The sequence below is a fragment of the Pogoniulus pusillus genome, chromosome 8 (assembly GCF_015220805.1).
Source record: "Pogoniulus pusillus isolate bPogPus1 chromosome 8, bPogPus1.pri, whole genome shotgun sequence".
Taxonomy (NCBI): domain Eukaryota; kingdom Metazoa; phylum Chordata; class Aves; order Piciformes; family Lybiidae; genus Pogoniulus; species Pogoniulus pusillus.
The window spans coordinates 21,344,346-21,357,248 of record NC_087271.1 but is presented as its reverse complement, the minus strand read 5'-3'; the positions used below and the strand labels follow the sequence as shown (position 1 = coordinate 21,357,248).

General features: G+C 38.7%; 1 protein-coding gene across 15 annotated transcripts in view; it reads right to left on the bottom strand.

Moving 5' to 3' along the window:
- The window catches only part of BEND5 (BEN domain containing 5), a 1,203,882-nt gene that overhangs the window by 1,154,598 nt on the left and 36,381 nt on the right, over positions 1 to 12,903 (bottom strand). The window contains exon 1 of one of the 15 annotated variants that reach the window (XM_064147564.1): positions 5,750 to 5,793. The exons of the other annotated variants lie outside the window; for them this stretch is intronic. The gene's annotated coding sequence lies outside the window, so the exon portion shown is untranslated. Of the gene's footprint in view, positions 1 to 5,749; positions 5,794 to 12,903 lie in introns of those variants that run through there. 15 annotated transcript variants of the gene reach the window in all.

Sequence of the window (12,903 nt, the reverse complement as noted above, 5' to 3'; positions counted from 1 at the left end):
GTTACCTTCTAATATCAAAATTAAAGGACATTTTTCACTGAATGTCATGCACACATGACATGGTTGGGAAAACAGTATTTCTCAGCTGTTTCAGAACTGAGCTGGCTCAAGGTGTTCAACAAGCTGGATTCCAGCTCCCTCACACATCACAGTTTAAGCTCTCGCTGGGCAAACCTTAGCCAAGTGGCGCTTCAACCTGAGTTGTACCTGGGATGCTGGTGAATCATCCACTAAGATTATCACAGTAAGCTAGATGAACACAGACTGTGAACTAGGTCTAGATTGTAAACTACTAGGTCTACATGCCTCCCAGTGATCCCAACTATGAGTTGAGTTATCTGTAGCACAGACCAGAGGTGTGAATTTTGATTGATTACTTCCAAAGAAGGATACCAAAGCAATTTTTTTTTGTTTTTAGTTTTAAGATCATTAAAAAGCTGTACTCCAAAGTTTAAGAAGTGAAAAGGTTATGTGAATAAGTAACAATAGTGCAAATTGAGACCTTGATGTCTGACCTACTATGCATTTCAGTTTTTTTGGCAGTATCAAACTGGTCTGAACCATATGGGGGACAGAAGGCCCACTTAGCACTACTTTATAGAGTTCACAGGATCTCTAAACTAGCACTGGAGAATTGTACTGATGATAATGAAATCACTGATGTTGAAAGCTGATATGATGGAACCCATCCAAGCTAGTCTGCTCTGGAAAACCTAAAAATCTCAAATCTGGCAGAGCCCTTAACAATTTCATCATTGTGTGCATGATTTCCCGTGACTCTCAGCAGTTTTCCCTATCTGTAATCCTTAATTTGAATAAACATCTCCCTCTTCATACAATATATTTTCCTTTCATGAACTGTATCTAACTTTATTACATTTTCTCTACAGAACTGCCTCTTACTAGGCTCCTTCACAGAACACATCAGCTGCCACAGTCACCTGCAGCCATTTGCAGTTTAGTATCATTTCTACATTTCATTAACACTATTTCTTTTCTGTCTTCCAGATGCTAAGTAGGCTGGACCCAACACTAATGCCTTTGGTAACCAATTCAACAAGTTCTCGCGCTCAATAGACTATTGTTTGTAATATTACAGCTTTTGCTCACAATCTGTCAGCTTAATTTTGACTCACATAGCAACGTCATTAAAAGACAGCAGTTGTGGTACAAAGAAGCCTAGAACTTAAAGAACAAAACACTTCCTCACTTTCAGAGATGCCTCATAGAGAACTCATAATTCCACCAAAAAAAGCATTTGGGCATGTACAAGAAAGCATAGAAACTTCCCAATGTTAATGTCATATACTCCCTTCACACTGCTATAGTCACAGGAAAACAGATTTATTCTAATGATTGAGTATTCCACTACCATAGGTAGCACAGCAAAATACATTAAAAGTTATGAAACAGGAATTAAACATTGATTGTGCTATCCCATTTAGCCACTATATTATTTTAGTATTTTAAGCATTTAACATTTTTTCCTGAAGTGCAAATAAAAAACAAAGGCAGTTTAGAAGTTAACAGCTCTATAAAGGTTCTTTTTTTTTTGTGATATGTATAGCAAGAAAAAAACTGTTAAATGAATGGCTAGACAGTAAGCTCCTCCTAGATCATGTGGACCTCTTCAATCTGGAGAAGGCTTTGAGACCTTGTAGGAGCCTTCCAGTATCTGGAGAGGGCCTACAGGAGGTAGGTATATTAATGGTAAAAAGAAGCCTAGGGAAGGTGTGGGTCCCCTCAGAAATAAAACAGGTGAAACAGTCACAAGTGACATGGAAAAGGCTGAGGTGATTGGCTACAATCAGCACGGCTTCACCAAGGGCAAATCCTGCTTGACAAACCTGGTGGCCTTCTATGAACAGGTCACAACATTCATAGACAATGGGCGAGCAACTGATGTCATTTACCTGGAGCTGAGCAAGGCCCTTGACACTGTCCCACACCACATCCTGGTCTCCAAGCTGGTGAAACATGGGTTGGATGGGTGGACCACTAAATGGGTAAAGAACTGGCTTGATGGCCGCATCCAAAGAGTGGCTGTCAATGGGCCCATGTCCAAGTGGAGGCCAGTGACAAGTGGAGTCCCTCAGGGATCAGTTGTGGGACCACTCTTGTTAAACATCTTTGTTGGAGGCATGGACAGTGGCACTGAGTGCAAGTTTGCTGTCAACAACAAGCTGTGTGGTGCCGCAGACACACTAGAGGGAAGGGATGACATCCAGAGGGACCTGGACAGGCTGAAGAGGTGGGCACAAGCCAACCTCATGAGGTTCAACAAGACCAAGTGCAAGGTCCAGCATCTGGGATGGGGCAATCCCAAGTATAAATACAGGTTGGGCAGTGACTGTCTGGAGAGCAGCCCTGAGGAGAAGGACTTGGGGGTGCTGGGAGACAAGAAGCTCAACGTGAGCCAGCAGTGTGCACTTGCAGCCCAGAGGGCCAACAAGATCCTGGGCTGCATCAGGAGAACTGTGGCCAGCAGGTCAAGGGAGGTAATTCTACCCCTCTACTCTGCCAAGACCCCACCTGAAATACTGCATCCAATTCTGGAGCCTCCATTACAAAAAAAGATGTGGACATTTTGAAGCATGTCCAGAGAAGGGCCACTGGGATGATCAAAGCACCTCTCCTATGAGGACCAACTGAAAGAGTTAGGGCTATTCAGTCTGGAGAAGACAAGGCTTCCAGGTGACCTTATTGTGGCCTTTCAGTATCTGAAGGGGGGCTACTGGAGAGGGACTTTTCAGGCTATCAGGGAGTGACAGGACCGGGGGAAATGGAGCAAAGCTGGAGATGAGTAGGTTCAGGCTGGACGCAAGGAGGAAGTTCTTCACCATGAGAGTGGTGAGACCCTGGAATCGGTTGCCCAGGGAGATGGTTGAGGCCCCATCCCTGGAAGTGTTTAAGGCCAGGCTGGATGGGGCTCTGGCCAGTCTGATCTAGGGTAGGGTGTCCCTGCCCATGGTAGGGGGGTTGGAAATAGATGATCCTTGTGGTCCTTTCCAACCCTGACTGATTCTATGATTCTAGGAGGGCTGAGGAGGGGCTATTTACAAGGTCTTGTAATGACAGGATGAGGAGTAATGGGTTTAAACTGGCAGAGGAGAGATTTAAATTGGATGTTAAGAAGTTCTTTCCAGTGAGGCTGGTGAGACACTGGCATAGGTTGTTCAGGGAGGTTGTGGATGCTCCCTCCCTGGAGGTGTTCAAGGCTAGGTTGGATGAGTCCTTGAACAAGATGTTCTAGTAGAAAGTGTCCCTGCCTATGGCAGGGGGTTGGAACTAGGTGATCTTTGAGGTCACTTCCATGCTAGACCATTCTATAATTCTATAATACACACACTCTGCTTTGCAGTTCTGGAAGTGGCCAGCTTCTGTGCTGAAATGGTGATAAATCTAAACACAGGTCAGATCTCAACAACTTTCTGCACTGTACCTACCAACAGTTTTCAGTCTTGATACAACTACTGCAAGATTCTTCCCTGGTCTCATTCTGTGTACACTGCAAGTCTAGTAATTTTTGATATCACTGGAAGAGTCTGTTCACAATCACAGTGGTTAAGTATGCTCTCTTAAAATCTACATAATGTCTCGCACTACTAAACCATCAGCTTTGTTTTAACTTTGGATTCACACCCACAGCAGCACCCCACTCAATAAATACAGAATACATATCTATAAGGTTATGCAATATTTTTAAAGCATCATCAGTCCATAATTTGTGATTTGCATTATACTTGGGGGTTCACATTACAAAACATAAGATGTTATTTAGGGTACATGTAAAATGAATTAACTGATTGAGCAGCAATGTGATCTGCCAGGGCAAAAAGCCTAGCATTATGGAGCTGTAAGACCTGAACTTAGCAGCATTCGAAGACATTCATGGTTCAGATAATTTTTTAATATATTTGTGTGCATGTCTGGTTGTCAAATGGCTTTCTGACCGTACCTCAAAGGCAAAATAAACAATCACAGAATGCCAGGCTGGAAGGGACCCCAAAGATCATCTGGTCCAACTTTTCCAGGCAACAGCAGAGTCAAAATGAGCTGGCCCAGCACCCTGTCAAGCTGAGTCTTAAAACTGTCCAGTATAGAGGACTCCACTGGGAGTCCCTTGGGAGATGATTCCAGTGTCTTACAGTGCTAATGGGGAAACATTTTCTTCTGGAGTGCCAGCAGTAACTTTTCCCCACCATCCCTTGTCCTTTCCATGCAACTCCATGTAAGAAGGGAGTATTCACCATCCTGATAGCCAGCCTTTATGTACTGGTCCATAACAAGGTCTTCCCTCAGCCTTCTCTTCTCCAGGCTGAAGAAATCCAGCTCTCTCAGCCTCTCCTCATAGGGCAGGGTTTCCAGTCCTCTGACCATTGTTGTGGCCCTTCTCTGGACACTTTCCAGCCTCTTCACATCTTTTTTTTTTTTTTTTTTTTTTTTTTTTTTTTTTTTTTTTTTTTTTTTGTGCAGCAGGGAGCAAAACTGCAGGCAGTGCTTCAGGTGTGGTCCAACCAGCACTGAGTAGACTGGGACAATGACTTCTTTATCCCTGCTAGCAATGTCCTTATTGATGCAACTCAATGTCCTGTTGGTTTTCTTTGCCACTAAAAGAGGTTTCTGCTTTGTAATCAGAATATCCAACTTCCTAACATTAGAAGATAAAAAATATATAATATTGTACATATGTGTAATACCCAATCCCTTCAAGTAGAAACAAAATATAAATGTATATTAAATTGCAGAATAAGGGAGAGAAAGGGCAAGAAAAATAAATACTTTTATGACCCATGGAAGCAGAGAATTAAACACCAAGCTGCACTTGTCTTTTCAGAATGCTTAAGGTTGGAATCAAGTTTATCATGTTCCCATCTTCCATTATAGGCTATCTTCCCTCCATGGATTGATCACCCTGGATGCATGGTGCCTGGGGCAGCATGCTGTGGAAACCCCAGTATTCCAAGCTATACCGGATTTCTCTATTGGCAACATGAATTTTCAGCAGAAAAATGCTAAGTTTGAGGTAGCTGAACCATCAGAATTTCCCTACATAAACTCAGACTGATGTTAACAGGCCCCCTGGAACAAGCCTTAAAATAGACTTATAGATTTTGGGGTACAACCTGTGCAGTACCTTTATGCTTTCATCCACCTGGGAACTATATTTTCCAACCAACCAACAAAGCACCTGAAGAAGAGCACCTTGTAGTCATAGTGATGCAAAATGAGACTGCTTAATCCATGTGAAAATTAGTACAGTTTAAAGCAGAAACACACATAGTTTGAGATAACAACTTGTAAAAACCAAGCAGCTTAATAAAGTAAAATTCTGAACTGCATCATCGTAATCTAGGGGCCCTGACCTGGCTTAACACAGTCAGGACTCCATCTGGTACTGAATAAAGCTAGTTTTAACTTAATTACGAAACACGATGGAGTTTTAGCCACTCTGACATAAAACAGTGTCTATGAGATTTGAGTTTTATTCTATTGTCCTTCTTAGAGATTCTCAGATATTTCCCCCATGCTACTTCAATGCTTCTCAGGCATTAGAAGAGGCTGGCCAGCAGTTAAAGAAGCAGCTAAACAGAGAAGAGCTTAGCCTAAGGAAGGAAGTTCAGCCAGCACCTATGGGTGATGTTAGAGTGACCATTAAGCCTAGTCCTGCCTAACCAGGGGAGGCCACCAGGACCCTCAGCCTTTAGATCCAATTCTCATTCACTCAGTGTGCGCCATAGGCACTCACCAGAGACAACAGAAGGAGGATACTTCTGTCCAGTTGGTCAGAGCTTAAGACTTCTGCCTTTCCTGGGGCAGATTAAAAAGGGAAAGGGGCAGGGAGGGCAAAGTGGTGACACCTAGGGTGGGAGGAGGCTCCAACAGAACCCAGGTGCTCTGGGTTTAGGAGTTAAAAAGGGGGAAATGTGGGGTGGAATAGGGTAGGAGGTACTGAAACGAGGGAGGTGGGGGAATAAAGAAGGTGATGGAGAGGAGTTAAGAGTAGTCAGTGCTTTACAAACCACAATGATTTTTTTTCTCCTATGAACTCTGAAATGAGTTACAGATGTGTTTTTTTCCTATTATTATTTTACTTTACAGAAATACTGGCACAGATCTTCTTAAAGATGTGAACAAATCAAATTCCCAAACGTCTATAAACTGACTTTCACTTTGCCTTGGGGTTTGTTTTTCAGACATGCTCAATTTTCAGTCACAGTTCTGTTCAATACTCTTAGCATACTGAGAAAAGAGAGACACTTTTCTTTAATCATTCAAGCTGAAATTCTTAATTATATTTGCTCATATTGCTTTACAAAGTAATGTTTAGTGCAATACTCTCCTATTGTGAATAGCGAAAGGGGTCAATAGCACTTTTCAAGTTTCTTTAGAAGTCAGAGAGAAAACCACAATGTTACTATTTTATTAATCGTACGACATACACTTAGTCCTCATAAAATATTAACGCACATTGCTTCCTACATCAATACAGTGTACTTTGCACAAAAGAAAACCTGCTTAAGAAAATGCTAGCTAAACTTACTAAGCAGTCTAACAATTATCATAAAAACGCTAGAAAAGAAAATAGAGATATGTTAAGCAATCCTAAAATCTTCTTAAACCACACATTGTGCTTTCCTACAGAGAATTTTAAGATGAAAAATAGACCTTGAGGGTCTTAGACAAGCCTGAGGCAATATAAAGAAAAAGGTCAAACACTCTGCTAAAAAGGACCGTTATCTTCAGAACAACAACTTATCAGCCAGCTTGCAGCCCTGCTTATTTACAGTTATTGGTCCCAGAGGAAGTGCACTTCAGCACAGGGCGCGATTACTTTGTAATGAGTTTGCCAGAAATGGTAAAGGAAACTAATTTGTAACAATGTGCTGTTCCCTGCACATGAACTTTCTCAGGCACTTTTTTTTCTGTCCAGCAATGAATAACTAACTTCAGCCTCTCTAATAAGCAGTGAAAACAGAAGTGTACTGAAAACGACTGAGTCGCAAGCATGAATGTGCTGAAATATCAGTGATTATCCCTCTCAGCTGTCCATTACAGTACTCATGATGACCACCAATTCCCCTGCGGTGGTTATACAGCATGCAGGTTTCAGGGGGTGGATTTGCACATGAAAATTAACACCATTTGGAAGAAAATAGCCTGCACCTGTCACAGATTAGCAACAAAAGGTCAAATGCCTCCTTTTACACCTAGAGCACTTGCATATTGTATGTCTTGCTTATAGGAGCCTAATTCGAGTTCCTTAATTCAGAAAAGTGAGCACCATGGTGAACTGAAGAGAAAAAAGAATTAAATCTTGGCTAAAAGCTATCAATAAATCTATTGATCAAGATACATATGAATGGAAGGAGCTGAGGCAATCTCTGTCTCTAAAAGAGGCAGTTTTTCAAAAGAGAATTACACAAAGTGCTCTTCTCTTTTTGTCAATATGCTGCCAGGTTTTGAAATACTATTTTTCATCCACACAATAAAAATCTTGACAAGTAAGCAATAGAAAATCACTAATATACTTGCAGCTGCATTTCAATCTATACAAATTCTTTAAACAAAAACAACCAAGGCACAGATTGGAATATATATCATTTTCACCAGTTGAACCTGGGATCCAGTCCAAGACAGCCAAACAGTATTAATCTATACTTTTAAGCAAATCTGCATTTCACAAAATGAGGTGAAATGTGGAATATGGAAAACATTCAATGGAATTCATCCTTAGAGATCACAAAACACACCAAGATGATGATGCAAAGAATTTTTATTGATACGTTCTAAATTATCTACAGGGACCAAGAACTGTAAAGACTTCTCTTGAGTGAAAGATTAGATATCTTCTGAAAGGAGTGCATCTAAGAATATCAGCAGTCACTTCCCACTGGCTTTATCCTCTTTGTCTGTGAAAAGAATTTATGAAAAATAGTTTGGTGAGAAGTCCTAAACAACTGTGAAATAGCATTTGATTTTAAAAAGAAAAAAAATTCCAATCAAATAGTGATGAGCTGTGAAAAATCTGTAACTGTTTTTGCATAATCTCTTGGACTTTTGTGCAAAGCATATGCCAAATCAAGGCTCCCAAAACTACAAAGCACACGTTTCAATAAAAAGACAGGGTAATAAAAAAAAACAAAAACACATATATAACACCTTGTAAATTTAAGGATACCTTAAGTCATTAGAAATGCATATATTAATCTCTACAAGACAAAGTAACATCTACACTAGTACAGTTAAATCAGTATTTTGGAATGAAAGACTCAATACACTTCAACGATATAATATTGTATTAAGAAACTGATTTTCCACTTAAAACAATGCACAATGGTCACAACTCAGCTTTCAGTCAAAATCCAAATCACTTTTGATAAATGTTCATCACTATAAATAGGCAAAGCATTTCAAACATAGATGGCTTGAGAATCTGGATGCTTCGTACCTGTAGTTGTTGTCTCTTCTGTTCTTCCTCAGTTAGGCAACTTGAAATTGCCATATTTCCATCATGTTTTAATTTTTTATTAATAGTGACATCCAAAGGTCACTAAAATCAGTGTTGTTTGAGACTCTTTTTTAATGAAAAATATTGTATGGGAACAACAACCATCTTAGCTCTTAGCAGCTAATTGGTAGAAGTCCAGCTCCCATCACTGGAAAGGGTAAATTGAGATGTACACATTAATGCTTAACTTACAGAGCTTTTATTGGAATTAGACAATGTGATAAAAATTAATTGTAGCTGACAGCACATGAAAATTCTAGCTTCTACACTTTTCTTGTTTATCAAAGAACATAGCATTAAAATAAATTTTATCAATCTTTTGTGTATGTAAGAGTCATGGTTCTCATTTGTTTGACTGTCAAATGACTCAGCAACAACATGGAGAAGGGCGCTGAACCCACAATGTTACAAATGTTGTTATCCTTTCCAACGGTCCTATTTCTAATGGTGCAACACTATTTATTTTAATGATGTTGCTTCTAATTCACAACAATGACAGCATCATCAGCTTTTCAGGATCATAGTCTGAGTTCCACTCTTTTTTTTACAAGCAATAAGGTAACATGCACTAGACCCATTTCCTAAGGGCATTCTGCCCACAGTACCTGAGATCACAATTACTGTTCCTCAGTGGTCCCAAGCAAGTGTAATGAATAGACCTACACTTCCTTTGTATTGAGTTAAATTGCAGAAATATTAATGAACAGTGTGGCCCAGAATAAAACACCCACAGGAGTTTTACAAATTAAAACTTTTATCTGAATTAGAGTAGGAAGCAGAATTTATCACCCACAGCAGCTAATCTGCATCATTAGATTAAAAGAAAGTTGTGGGACTGACCTCTGAATGAAGTGAAAAGTGTACAGAGCCACTTTTAAATAAACTTAAGAATTCTCTTCCACACAGAAAATTAAGAGAAACCTTTAACAATTAATAACTGATTTAAAAAATAAAGATGCATAAACCAAATTAAATTTGTTTTATCAACTGAATATAAAAGATAAGAAAGCTGGATAAGAATGACACTGTGATTGTCTTTTACTAAACACAGATACAAGTTTCTCACGTCAGTAGTCTGAACAGTGCCAATGGATAAATTCTTCCTTTTAGAAAACACATTTTCCTTGATCACAAGCGTATGAATGATGTCTGAGTGGGGAAGAAGGGAGAATACCAGGATTAAAATTCACTGAGCAGTGTTTTTGAGGCTCCTCCTGCAATGAAGATACTATTATAGATTCGTAATACAAACAGTTTTAAAGTTCTAGCATGTATTAACCCCCAAGCCACCTACTTACATCACCCGCAACTTTCTTTTAAAGATAATCCACAAGATTAAACAATACCATTTAGAAAGAGAACACAAGCAGCTAGGAGAACTGGAATATTCTCTGTCTCTTTGTGTTCATTAAGAGAAGCAACCTTAGTGGTGATCCCAGCTTAGGGAACAATGAAAAGCAGAAACAAGTAATCCTGAACATTTAGTGACCTTTTCTGCTCAAAACCCACCACAAGCAAAACAGCACAACATACAACAAACAGGTATCTCAATATACTACAAATGACATTGTGTAAACAGCAGGCTTATGTATATGTAAAGAAATTACACAATACAATGTGGTTGAAGGAATTCAATAATTCTGACCAGATGAGACTGATATTTAATCATTGGCAGCCAAAGAGCCTTATTTCAAAATTAACCTTATCAATAAACACTGATGCTTTCAGCTAAAGCATCTAAAAACCTGGAGCTGTAAAGAATAAAATGTCAATGTCCACTCTGTCACGAAAATGTAAAGGATGGATAAAATGGAGTTGATCTCTGGGTTTCTTCTCCCACATCTATGAGATTCTTAGGATTTACACACACCAAAAAAAAAGCCAGTAAAGCCCAACTTTGCACATCAAATTTTCCACATAAAGTCACAAAATCAGTTCAACACAAAAACTGGCAGCGATAAAGTAGCAATGCAAAAACTTAGTGGGACATGTCAAGAATGCTCATGTCCTAAGATGGCCATTGCACACCCATGACACCAAAACCAGCAAATCCCCAGAAAAACAGTAGACTGCTGATTTCACTGCTCCCTCTTTATCAATTCCCAGAAGGCCTCCGATGACAGATGGGCAGTTATTTATCCATGGCAGCAAACCTTTGTTAAAGGAAAATCAGAATACAAAGAGGCTTTGTATTAGCATCACGAACTCAGCTCTCTTTAACAAAGTACATGCTATCAAAATGGGTATCCCGTGACCATGTATGCATCACATCTTTTGAAGCAAAGCTCTTAAAGGAGAAATTTCTGTTTGGAAGTCATTTAGCATATAATGGGTGCTCTCCTAAATAAATAATTAATAAGTTAATAAATAAATTATAACACCGTCTGCAGCCTTAACCACGGAAGCAGCCACCAAGTCAGATCAGGGAAAACGAACTACAGTACCACAGTGGGATGTACCATTCCTGGTACATAACATGGAGAAATGTATCTCTAAATACTTTCTTTGTTAGGGTCTGATACTTGGTGTACAGCAACAAAATCTCTTGCTATTTATAGCTTCTGATGCATATTTACCTGCTGCTTGGATATCACAGGTGTGCAAGCAACACGTTACAAGTGATTTAAAATGTTAGAGGCTGAATATTCCTTATTCTTACCTACACTGCTTTAGCAGCACTTATATAATGCTTCCTACTCAATACAGTCATCATTTTGCAAAGACCCTATGTAAAAGGCAAAACAGGTCTTTCCTCCTACAAGGGAGGATATTTCTGCTGACTTATTACTGCATGGTAGTGCTGTAATTTTGCATTTGGCCTAGTTTGGTGCCCAATATGTGGAACAGCCATTTTTCCAGGGGAATCCTTCCACAGTATAATTAGAAACTGCCACTTGAGGAAAATTAATTGATGGAAACTTCAATCAGTCTGAAGACTTGTAGGTAAATTATATTCTCAAGGACCTCTCCAAAGTCACCAGAGCTGTAAATAAATTTGGGAGTTTTCATTAAAAAGAACTAGTATTAATATAAAGGCTCCAGGTGACTTATAGAAGAATCTTGCTTTTTGAGATGGATCTTCAAGAACCTTCTTGAACTAAGAAATTGCTAATTTTGTAGCTAAAACTTTCCTTCTGTACCATACCAAAATTTTTTCTCTAACTATGGTTTAATGTAAGGACAGACTTTCACACAAATCCTGGATCTACACAGCCTTATTTTAGTTTATTATGAAACTGGTTCTCTATACCATTATCAATATAGCCATAGAAACAGTTTGCGGGCTAAAAATGTTATTTTCATTCAATACATTAATCCTGTTATTTCATTGCCTAGAAGTGAAATCTTATAATCTCCATGGAAAAATGTATAGACAGATTTTCATGCATCCTAGGTACACTTGTAGCCATTTCATCAGACTAGACTGATACACAACTTCATTGTTCATATACTCCTCTGCTGTAGTTCCTAGACTGACATGCTTTTGCAGAACAAGGTGATTTCTCTACTTTTCTCTTTATTATATAGCATTCCCATCCTTCTGTAATGGAATTTGTTCCTGTATTTTCACTTATATAATTTTCTGACTCCTGTGCCTTACTATTTTCCAGTCATCAGCCTGTTCTGGAAGTCCTTCTTGACTTCCAGCCTTACCAATAACTGTGAAATACCAATACTATTTATATCTCAGATTTACTCCAATGTACCTATATATAATTATGTAATACTAAGGAACTACATTACATTGGTCTGCTTTGATAATACTGATAGCATTTGTAGCAGGCCTTCTTACTGTACTCACATAGATATAACACAGGACTGCTTATCCTCATTTATCTTTGTTTAGTTAAAGCTTAAATTAGACCTCAAAGAAAAGTATCTAGTTAATTTTATTTTTTTCATTTAGAAAATTTAATAATCACTTCATTTAGAAGTGATAATTTAAATATTGACATTTTAGATGGCACCAACATGGCTTTGTCTTCTGCTGTGGTAAGAATATCTTATTATATATGAACGTCTGTCTTAATTTTGTTGGGCTTTTTTCCCCCATTTTGCCAAATCCAGAAGCATCTCCTTTTATTTCAAAGTATTTCTATGTTTGTAGTAAATTAAACATTAATCTTTCTCTGCAAATGTCAAGTGATATTTAAATGTTTTTTTTCTGGCAGATAAATGATTATTAATATTAATGCAATAAAATCACAGCTCTTTGTCCTTTCTTTGATATTTAAGAAAAAATTAAGAATGTCAAAACAGTTCTGTAAAAAGAGAATTCATTGGTCTACCATCCACCCTTCATTAGCCTGAGAGGTAAAAAATTACTGATCTTGTGAGACAATGTGTTTATAGAATCAGAAAAGGGTGAAAATGAATTACTCTATCAGTGG